The following is a 12,057-nucleotide window of genomic DNA, read 5'->3' as shown; positions in this document are numbered from 1 at the left end:
CGAAACAGCAAAGAACAGTCAAAACCACAGATCAAAATACCAGACAAAGGACAAGGGAGACTCAGGGGCTTATATACAAGGGACTGAAAACGAGGAACAAACGAGGAATCACGAAGACAAACGAGCTGGGCGGGATAAACAGGCAGGGAACACAGACATGAGGGAACCCAGAGTGACAGCTACGAGAGGGGGCGTTGCCCTACGTGACACATATATGTAAAGTAAAAAAGACAATATAAAGTATTAAATTTGCAATCCAGAATTACTGCCCTTCATTAGTTGTTTCAGCTGTGTAGAAATAACCAATGTCATATTAACACACCAAAGAATATGTTGCACTGTCCCAACAGATCTATCTACACCATTGCTGTACTGTTTGCAGATCCATTTCATAACTTTATCACTCATGTATGAGATACCATATCATTTTTGCCAAGTTTATTCATATACATTTAAACTAAATACATACAATGGCAACATGGTCTTGCAGTCCCTGGACTGTAACATCCAGTTCTGAAATGGTGAGATTATCCACATCTCCTTACACTGTGAAATCCTAGTGCCACTTTCTCAAGAAACTAGGTTCTGGGTCACAGTGTGCTGACTGCCATTATTTTAGTACACAACACATTATGTATGACACCTGTGGTGTCCGTTCTCCGAGTCATTTGAAGAGTCTAGAACAGTCAAATAACCGGTTGTTGATGCCATGCATTATTTCTAGGAATGAAGTTTCTTGTTTATTTTGCGTATGGCACAGCAGTGACTGAGGTGAAATTTTCTTGTGTTTTTTTCCATACTTTCAATCCCCCGGTGAAGAGCTCAATTCTGCACACGGTCAACTAGAATATGAGAGGAATGCAGAGAAGAGGGAGATGAGAAGCACTTAGAGTCTCAAAAACATAATTCATCCAAAACTTGTTAGTTGCTTTTTTTAACAAACCTTTTGGGAAATACTTTTTGATTGGCCTTTTTTCAGTCCTGATTCAGTTCTTACCTGTCCAGGCATGTCTCATGTGGAAGTTCATCCAAGCCAGTAGATCTGGCCCCTAGTGTACAAGGAAAACAAAATAACAGATAATAAAAATACAAATGATGGATTCAACTGGAGTAGATAGATAATTATTAAACTGAAGAGAATGTCATGCTTAATGCCTTCACAACTACCTGTCATACCATGTGCTAGCATTCACTTTCTCCACATAGGATAGCACACACTGTCACAACAAAAGCTAGCATCCACGTTCCCCACATAGGCTAAGGTCCACAGTGAGATCATGAAAGTGGCACGGGAAAGGTTGGATTCTCCCCAAATATAATGTAGATATCATCTAATGGTCCTCCCAGTCCCAAACTTGCCAAAAGGAAGCATACATGCCCCTTTATTAGAAGGGTGTAATTCACTTTCATTTAATCACAAAAGCGACTTTGTCGGCTACAGAACCCTCTGCAGTACATAATGTCGCGTAGACATCTGAAGATGGAGGCAGGTTCTGGTGGTCTGATGTTTGGAAAATATTTCCTGCATTTGACTTTAGGCATTTGTGAGAATCCTGGAGAATCACTGCGCAATGGATAGATGTCTAGACCTTCCATCCCACACATATTAAATATAAGATTTACAACTCTGTACCCAAGCTGAGATTGGAATACCCGTCATGGGCTCTGAGATTAGAGTGTCATGGGCTGTGAGGCCCTGGAGCTGAATGGTGAAGTATATACGTTGATGTATAACCCAAGTTTGTGTAAATTACAGGTTGATGTCATATATATTTGAGTGCTGTATTATTTAATGTTTGCTACAATGAACTCACTCAAACTGCAGTGGCCACCCAAGGTGCTACAGTGACGGTGCACTGCTGTGAAGCCATTTATAATTCAATATGTTGAGCAGTGAGGGAGGGAGAGAGAGTGGGAGAGAGAGAGAGAGAGAGAGAGTAAATCAGAGGGAAGGGAAAGGAGTAGAAGAAAAAAGGAATGTGTCCTTTTAAAAAGTATCTACACAATTCTGCCCTTATCACTGACCAGCAAACAAAGGGGTCGGGCCGAGTCCCCTTAATTCTGTGTGCACCCCAGTACAACAGGCTTCCATTCGAACATTTAGCAAATATGATGCACAGTTCCACAAATTTGGATGATGAATATGCAAATGAAGTCGTGTTTCCAGCCACAGCCGTTATCAAGAGAACCTTCTGTTGGCACGATTATGGAAAAATACCGCAACACACAAAGTGCATGTGCACGTGTGAAACAAGTGGCCCATGTTTAGGAGCAATTTGACCATGTATTTCCACACAGTGCAGAATAGCAGGTCCATCTGCGGTCTCTTCGTGACTGTGGGCTTTTAGTTGCATCTTAGACGTGGAGCAGCAAAAGAGCTTGGAATCCACTTAACAGTTCTCCACTGTGTATATGCAGTTTGCCAAGTCACAGGAGTAAAACTGATGAAGCCATATATTTGAATGTCTGATGTGATGAAGATACCACAAATAGCTAAACATAACAGCACGCCATAGATTTAAGTTCCACTGCGCTGGATATATATAGTAATAGTCAATATAAACAAGCAGAAGACCATCGGTTGTATTGCAGGAGGTTATAGCCGAGCCGCTGGTAAAGAAGTCACATAGAAATCATATTTCTACAAGTATTCACTTTTACTCAAATGTGGTGGAGCACATATGGCATGTTTAGAGTTCAGATGTTTAGTTTCAAACTAGAGCTGCGGTGAACTGGGTGGTCACCTACACAGCGCAAAGAGTTTCTGTAAAAATCCTTCACCAAAACTTCTCTCAACCCACTCAGACTGCATCTAGATCTTAATTAGCGGTTCACACACTAGTGAATGAGGCTATTCTGACTTATTGTGAGCTCTAACAATGAACAGAAACGCATGCTGTCTAAAGTGGCATCATGGAGCGATGAAGTTTTATTGTTTAGAGTTCACAGTATGTCAGTGTGTCCTAAACCAGTTTGTGAAGCTTTAATTAAGATCTGGATCTTACGCCTGCAGTTCCAGTTTGAAACTAAAGAAGCGAATTTAGACTCAGAGCATGCGTTGATCTGCTTCTTCTGAGGTACATGGACCAAATATGATTTGGGTGAGCCATTCCACATCATCATGAATTAAATGTTTTAATTATTAACAAATATTAATTATTCAGATGATGTCATTCTGACTCTGAACAATAATCTGGCTCATTTATCATTGATCCTTTTCCATCAACATTGTTCTCCTTTTTTCATTATCAATATTGAAACATTTGTGCATCAACTCATCAAAATCTATTTTGTGGTATTTGGATTTTATTTCCTGCAAATATCTGCTTTTTCATCAAGGTTTTGTATGCACAGGAAAAGAATGCAGAACCTTATTGTGTAGTGTGTCAATCTTATTGTGTAGTGAAGATTAAATCCTTGTATTAGCAGGGGTGCAACACTAAATTTAGGGCCCTGCATTTATTAGTCACCCCCCATCTCCCTCCAGAACCCCCATCATTCCTCTCAAGAGAGTAAAGACATTAAAGACATTATTTATAATGTTGTTTATCTTTATAAAGTTTATTTATAGTACCCAACAGGATTAATCATCAGGAATTTAAGAGGTGCCTACATTATTCTCTGTCAGTCACTCTGGTCACTGCATATGGAAGAGAAAACCGAGGATGTATCGCTGTGGAGCTAAAAAAATCATAAAAATGTCTATTCCATAGGTTATTAATGTAATGGAATGAAGAGGAAAAATGCTACGTATGAGTTTAATTAGTTGCTCTCACTATCAGTAAAACACTCATTTTCCAATGGAAAATTGATAAGAGTTTTGCTAGCCTAAGAAACAAGGAAGTATCTGCTGCCAATCATTTCACTATTTTCTCGTTAGCTGTATATGCCGCCTGCTAATACGCATGGGTTTAAAATGAGAGTCACGTGAGTCTCTCACGTGGGATCAGAAGCTCTGTCGTAATGCTGCTATTTGTGCTGTGCTTGTCCATCACCTGCACACCCAGCCATCCGTCCTAGACACCGAGCTCCACACACAGTGAGTGTGATGGAGGCTGTCCAAGGGAAACATCCATTTTGGGACCAGTAAAGACAAAGAGCTTCCAACTGACAAATGTCATATCGGTACATCTCACGTGTCCTGTTCATAGACATAGATGACGATGGTCAGACAATGTGTCTGGACAACACCTGCACCTACATCACACCAGCCTCTTCCCACCGGACAGAACGCATGCACCAGTGGAATATCTCTCTCTTTCTAATTCAACTTAATTTAAATGTTACAATATAATAAACTGGGAGTTTTTCTTGTTTGTTTTCCCAGCTATAGCACTGACCTTCCATAGACCCCCAGAGTAAACGTGACAGGTAATATGTAATGATTTAGGTAGTATAGGGGACTGTAGGGAAAAATAAGACATTTCTGTTGGCCACTGCTCCTAAAAAAGAAGGTTAGATCCTGAGGCCAATAGAGTCTAGGACCCACATTTACAAAATATATGAACCCACACCTGGTCCAAAGATAGGGTAAGAAAAAGAGCAGTGCAAATGGAACAACACAAAGGTATGGAAACAATGGTGTAGTTTTAATGTATTGTGAAGGATTCATAACCTACGAAAGAACATGATTAGTTGGAATACTGATGTTAAGTTCCAGTTCTCCAGTCAGCTGCACGGTGTTGTCTCTCACTGTTTTCAAACCTAACCACTGTAGTCATTTAATGATATTTTTGTATCTGGTTGATTGTGTATTCAGAATATATGCTCATCTATGCTATCAGACAAAAAGTGGTTTCATCTGTGCTGGATGTAAGAAGTCAAAATAATCTCTGGTAAAGATAAACTTTAGCACTACCTGTCAGACTCTACTCACTCGCATGCGATTGTGTGGAAAGACGTGTAATGCAACTTAAATGCCGTAGAACCTACAAAACATTTAAATGACAGTAAACTGAAAACACTTCACAAAGCCACAAGGAGATCAGCTGTGTCGGTACCATGCAAACCAGCAGGTGGCAGCACCAACAGCAATGCACAAAGCAAGCTTATATCAAAGAAGGAAAACATGTGTTCCATAGCACACAGCACCCAGGTGTTTTAAATACAATTCATCAACAGAACTCTGTTCTCTGGTTTTACCCTTCAAACCAAGGTTCCTTCATCTGCACCATGTAACAAGAACAAACACCTGCAAATGTTTATTTCCAAATTTGATTCATCTAAGTAAGGGTAGAATTTGAACTAACTCCAAATCAACAGAATCACCAAAGTTACTTTGCAAGCCAATCAAAAGCAAGGGTTAGGTTTAAACTGGATGAAACAAATTGTAAAATTTTGGTACCAGAAAGATGATTCCTAGCAGGCCTGGGCGTGTTTCATCCACCTCTGAACTGTAACGCGAGAAAGGCAGGCAGGACGAGGCGAGTGCGTTGTGTCACACACACACATTTATTTAAACACGTAAAGTTGGCGCAAATCAACATAGAACTCCGAACGACAAACGTAGCATAAAGCTTCAAACAAAGACGAGCATGGGACGCTGCGCGAACGCACAATAAATAGAGGAACCACATGAGCCCCGAGTGATCACAAGACGAGCCACAGGTGAGACCGATGAACACGCTCACACACAACCACACCCACGGAAAAACATAAATGGTCATAACCAGACGTAGACAACATGAACACATGCCCAAAAGGAGGGGTCCGGAGCTGTTCCGTGATTGAGAGCGGCCAGGGGAGAGAACCCCACCAAAGCCGCAGGCGACACTATAGGCGGAGTCCCTCCTGTCCTCGGGATAGCTCCTCCACCGAGTGCAGTGCCACTAGGCGACTCCCTCGCGGAACCAGTCCCCGGTCGCACCTCCTGAGTCCGCACAGACGTACCCTCCGCCGCATCCATTGGTTCCTCTCCCTCTGAGGCCTCCGCTCTCTGTGACGTAGCCTCCTCCGAGGCTTGGCACCGCCAGCAGCCCATACTGCTCCCCTCAGAGGGGGAGAGAGGAACGTCCTCAGATCGATACCCCCCCCCCCTCCCGACTTCACGGTCACGTCCGAGTACACTGAAGGGGGAGGGCTGAACTCCTCACCCTCGGTGTAGTACTCTGTGGGAGCGTAGCACACGGACGGAGAGGCGCTGGCTCCGCAGTGTGTCTCCCCACACACCCAAAAGGAGGTCTGGAGTTGTTCCGTGACATGAACAAGTAGATTCTCTCCAGATTCCAGAGGAATTCATCAAGAATGAAAAGCTTGGACAATCTCCAAATAGCCTGTGTAACATAATGTATAGTCATTGTTTATTTAAATTGCACAATTTAAATTGCATAATTGCTAAAAGCTATTTTCAGTTTTATTGAGATCACCTAAACTCTAAACTGTATCCTTGTTGTTTTGCAACGTCTCGTTATTATTCTCTCACCCTTACAAGGCTAACACCCACCACCAATTTGTTTGTTTATTCTCACTCCTCCTCCTCTTTGTTCCTTCAAGCTTGGGTCGTCTACCGGAAGCTTCGAGAGCTCGGGGGTCCTGTGCAGTTTCTGCAGTTTATTAACTGCACCCTGGACTGCACTCTGCTGCATGGAGAACTCTGATGTTGTTCCTGGGATCTGTTGAAGCCACTCTTCCAGTCTGGGATCACAGTCCCTAGTGTGTACTATGGGAACCACTACTGCCTTCACCTTCCACATCTTCTCCAGCTCTTCACTCAACCCTTCCTAATCCTTCATAATGTAGATCTTTTTTGTGTTCCTTGGTCCTGATGTTGCTAGCACTTAGGATTGCTACATATACCTCTACATCTATCACTAAAGCCCTCTTTTGCTTTTTGTCTATGTTGGCTTGTATGTTTTTACTATGTTGGCTTGGTTAGCCAATACCAAAATCATTGTGTGTGTGTGTGTGTGTGTGTGTGTGTGTGATATACACTACCAGTCAAAGGTTCAGAGACATCTGACTAAATGCATGTTCTTAATAGTGAAAAAAGGCATCTAATCAAGTATGCTAACCTATTTATGCTTACCTAATCGGGTTATGCGGTGTTGGGGATTCTGGGAATTGGAGTCTCTGGGGCTTGGCTATATGACAAATATATATAACACTGATCTGTCGAGACAGATGAATAAATTGAGACTGATGAATAACTGTGAGATATGGTGATGTCTTGCAGTGTAGAGAAGATGAGCAACCTCAGCACAAGTTAGATGTAACCAGCATTTGAAAAAGTGCCAGTGTTGAAGAAATGAAGAAACGTTTTATTAAACTGCAGTACTGAAGGATGTAGGAGGAGGTACAGACACTTTATCAGAAACAGGGATCCTAAATGTAATTCATATAGAAACCCCTTGGTCAGATTAACTCTAAATGGAGGCTCATATGCAAAGACATCAGTGAGGAAAAACTGATGATGATGATGCTGTAGAGGATTCTAATCCTTTGAAGACAAGAAAACGTAATTCAGGCCATCTGTGGACACGTGGCTTTCTGGACTGAGAGAACACATTGCACTTTTCATTTTAAAGTTGCAGAAAAACATAATGCTTAGTCACACATGAAAAAATGTTGACAGTCTGCAGTTTAACTTTTTTTTCTGGAGAATTATGCAGGCTATATTTTATTTAGAGAAATTACATTTACACCTAAGATTGAGGATTTAGCTCAGGTGCTCCCAAATGGTTCAGTCTGTGACCCCAAATCTCAGGATGTCCTGTTAGAGCAGAGGCTCTGGAGTGCAGTAAACAGAGCGGGACTGGAGTATCTGTCCTACACGTATGGCGGGAATGACAGGACATTGCTTTTCATTACTTGCCAGTTGGTGACATAATTAAAATAAGAACGTTTATGACTTGGTACAAACAAATTGTGAGAAACTGCAACTGGGATGTTTGGGTTCTGTGGGTATAAATGCAGGCAGGTGTTCAAATAAATAAGTGTGTGATTCTATAAGACTATCATGCAAAGAGGACAAAGAAATGGACCACTCCAGGTATACATGCTACATGCAGTATGTAAACATGACAACAATATATATATATATATATATATATATATATATATATATATATATATAATATTCTGACAATCTAATGCAGGCACACTAATATACAGGTGAAATAACCAACAAACAAATACACAAGCCAAATAAACACTGTGTAACTGTCATTTATAAGAAAAAATCTCCACTGCCTCAGCAGTGGGAACCATAAATGTTTGTTTATATCTTAAGATATGATCAGTATCTAAAATTATGTTCATCATTTCCTATGTTCACTTCCAGTTTTCACAGCATAATTAGCTAATTATCCGGCTTTGGGTTTTGAATTTAAGTGTCAGTTTTATTTTTTTAGCTGTTTATCATGTAAACATAAACTGTATTAACTATAAATCTTGTATCCATTACATGCACAAATAAGTATAGTGTTTTATACATAATGTTGTTTTAAAAACACAATTTTACAGCTCTATCAGTGCAATTCAGGATGACCTTATTTGAAATACAGTGTTAAAAAATAGAAAACACAGTTCTTCATGTGGGCTCATATGTATTACACTCAAAGGACTCTTTAATCATAATCCATGTGTGTTTTAAATTATTGTGTTTCATCAGATATTCTTGAGAAGAGGTGCTCAAAACTCTGTTCTAACAACCTAAACCTAGTGTGACCCTTGTTAAGGTGAGCTGTAAGCTCGACTACGCCACCTGGGGAGTTTCACCCCAGGAAATATAACCCAAAAGCACACAGGTTCATTTAAAGAAAGGGGCAGAGACGTGAAATTTGGTTCAGTGTACAACTTTTTACTTAAAGGTAAAATTGGAAATAACATTAAAATGCACAGCTTTATTAATAACTTGGTTAAGAAAATCACAATTTAGAATAAAGTAAAAAATTTTTAAAATACCAACACAGGGGTACTGGCAGTGCTAGGTCTCATTGTAGTATTATCATACATATGCTTAAAACTGGCTTCAGACCTTCAATGATTATCCTGGTAACGACTGTACCACACACACATACACACAGCTTTCAAAAACCTCAAAAGGTGATGACTCCAACCACAGCAGACCAAAGTGTAAAGGTGAAAGATTATCCCCGAAGGGTAACCAGCCATCCAGGAAACACCCGTGCACAGAAGTATTCTGACGAACAGATAAAAGACATGAATGATTAATACGCTATTATAACTTTAAAACTCACTGCAGCCAGTATCCCTAATGTTAATTTAAAAAAAAAAGAGATCAAGTTCACATAGAACAAAGAAAAGAAATCCAATACCGCTCGGGGGTTAATTCAAAAGAAACAATCAAGAGAACTAAACTAAATAAACGGAAGAATCACAAAAAGTTTAATTATAATCAAATAAACAAAATAACTGAAACAATATTATAACACTGATTTAACCCCCACAAAAACAACCAAGGCAAAACAGCAGAAGACTAGGGGAGGCTCTGCTCAGCGCCACCTAGGCCCTTCCCGTGGCGACACTCCAGAACTCCTAATTAAAAACAACATTTTAAGTAAATTAAAAATAAGCTATCTTTAAACAAGTGATATGAAAAACCACATCTACTGAGCCCACATACCTTCAAGCTTGATTTACCATTACATAGGACCCCTTGCTCCAATTGCAATGCTTCCAGTGTCTGAGATAATAAAACCAGGATTCCCGTGCCTTACGACGCGGTTTTCTAAACACACCCGTTTTCAAGCACGCCAAGGGATATACCTAAACATGACGTAATTCGCTGTAAGTTGTACATCCTATAATGGTTAAATCCCAAACAAATAGGTGGAAAGTAACTCCAAATGCCTACCTTTCAGCCAGTAGCACTCACATCAATGTAAACAGCCACTTTATACGCGACGTTCCACGTTTAGGCTGCAGCTAACGGCTAGCAGCGTGGTGCGACAACAGAGGGAGGACGCCTGCTTTCCGGCAGAATCCCCTATACATCAATGGGTTCGCGTCACTTTAAAAGCACATTAAACATATACAAGGCACGGAAACGACAGACATACCTTAGCACACCGTCTCAGCAGCAAGTCCCGCAGTAACACGGCCCAAATAATAAGGGAAGCACGAGCTTAGCCCAAAGCGTGCTCACCGTGTATATATACTGGTGCTAAATGACCAAACAACCCGCGCAACACAGAGGGGAGGGGGGAAGCCACTCCCTAACTACGGTGGCTGCCCAAGCCCAGAAACCACTAGGCAGCCCTGTGACAGCTCTGCCTGTTACATTCTGCCCCCACCTTTTGTGTCGGCGTCCCGTCGACAAAACACAGCCGAAAACTTAACACAAGGGACTAATCCCAAGGTCTAAAATAGGCTACTGCCATACTGTGTGAACCAGGTACCAAGGGTGTAGTGTTAGGAGCTACCTGCACTGTGGACGTAGGCAACCGATGAGGGTTCCTATGCTGCCCTGCTGTTACTCGAGCTGTTCGTCGCCTCGTGTCTAGCCCCAAATCACCAACTTCTACCTCCGGTACAACAGGGGCCTCGAAACTAGTTTCGGCACTAGAGGAGGGAATGACTTCAACTGGGTTGTCCCCTGATGGAACAATAGGAAGGGAACCCTGAGACTGGGCTTGAGGAGCACCTACAACAAGCCACTGACCTGACTCTTCCTCCTGTTCTGCATCCCTCACCAGGCTTGGGATTTCTACTGGAGGAGAAGCTACAGAAGGGTTTGGAGGAGCTAGCTTTAACATTACTCTGTGTACCTGCCGGGTCTGTCCCAAATCTCGCAACGGGGCCACAGAATACACCACACCCCCAGGTTCAGGTGCCCTTACCACCCTGTAAATGACTGGACTCCAAGCATCCTGAATTTTCGTGCGTCCACGAACTGAATGATCCCGTAGATAAACCAGCTGGCCTACCTGCAACTGGTCAGCTAATAAGCCCTGATCGTGACGTTCCTTACGGCGTTGTGCTGCAGCCAACAACCTCTCCCTTGCCCCTTTAAAAGCAACCTGGAGACGTCTCTGGTGTTCCTGAACCCAATCACCCACAGTTCTACCTTCAGTTTCCTGAACCCTACCCAACAGGAAATCCACTGGGAGGTGAGGCTCTTGCCCGAACAAAAGAAAATGTGGCGATTCCCCCGTAGACTGATGGATAGAGGAGTTGTAATTAAAGACTAGCTGCGGCAGATAATCTGGCCAACGGCTCTTCTGTTCCTGGGATAGTGTGCGCAGCAGATTATGCATGGTGCGATTAAATCGCTCACACTGGCCATTCCCTTGCGGGTGGTATGGGGTAGTTCGCGTCTTCTGTATCCCATACAGATCACAAAGCTGCCGAACCAGGGAACTCTCAAAGCTCGAACCACAGTCTGAGTGTAACCGTGCAGGAACACCAAACCGATAAAACCAGTGCTGAACCAACACCCTGGCCACTGTAGGAGCTCTTTGATCTCGAGTAGGGATCACCTGAGTAAACTTGGAGAACACATCGGTTATAACTAAAACCTGTTCAGTCCCATCCCTAGCAGGCTCCAAAAAAGTGAAATCAATGGCTACTACCTCATTTGGTCTTGAGGCCAAAAGGTGTCCCATTGGAGCACGCAACTGCTTATGTGGGGGTTTAGCAAGGGTGCACCGTTCACATTGCTGGCACCACCGCTTGATATCATTTGCCATTCCAGGCCAATAACATCGCTCCCTTATTAATGATGTGGTCCGCTCTGCACCTTGATGGCCGTGATGGTCATGCAGTTGTAGCAACACTTCCTCCTGCAGACATTCCGGAAGCAACAATTGTAAGACCTCCTCCCCACCATCCGGCTTCAGGATTTTGCGATACAGCAGGCCATTACACAGCACAATTCTATCCCACTGACGCAGGAACCCCTGAGTCCGGGCTGACAAGTCTTCCCTCTCATCCCGACTAGGTGGTCTGCCCCCCTGCCAAAAAGAATTAAAAGAATGAATGCTTGGGTCGGCTTCCTGTAAACACTTCAACTCCCCCGGCTCACGGGACGGAAAGGCAGCCATAGAAAGCTGGGCTACCGCTTGCATAGAGGTTTCTTTACTAGCTTGCTGCCGAAGG

The 12,057-nt window shown here is 42.5% G+C and overlaps 1 long non-coding RNA gene across 1 annotated transcript; it reads right to left on the bottom strand.

The window, feature by feature from the left end:
• Positions 1-494: 494 nt before the first annotated feature.
• LOC143478250 (uncharacterized) lies at positions 495-5,514 on the bottom strand. The gene is made up of 3 exons (XR_013121719.1): positions 5,345-5,514; positions 998-1,049; positions 495-842 (listed from the first exon to the last, which is right to left on the bottom strand). It is a non-coding gene; the product is annotated as an uncharacterized LOC143478250 (long non-coding RNA).
• Between the last annotated feature and the right edge of the window lie 6,543 nt (positions 5,515-12,057).

The sequence above is a fragment of the Brachyhypopomus gauderio genome, chromosome 16, assembly GCF_052324685.1.
Source record: "Brachyhypopomus gauderio isolate BG-103 chromosome 16, BGAUD_0.2, whole genome shotgun sequence".
NCBI lineage: Eukaryota > Metazoa > Chordata > Actinopteri > Gymnotiformes > Hypopomidae > Brachyhypopomus > Brachyhypopomus gauderio.
This window is presented reverse-complemented; position numbering and strand designations above follow the sequence as displayed.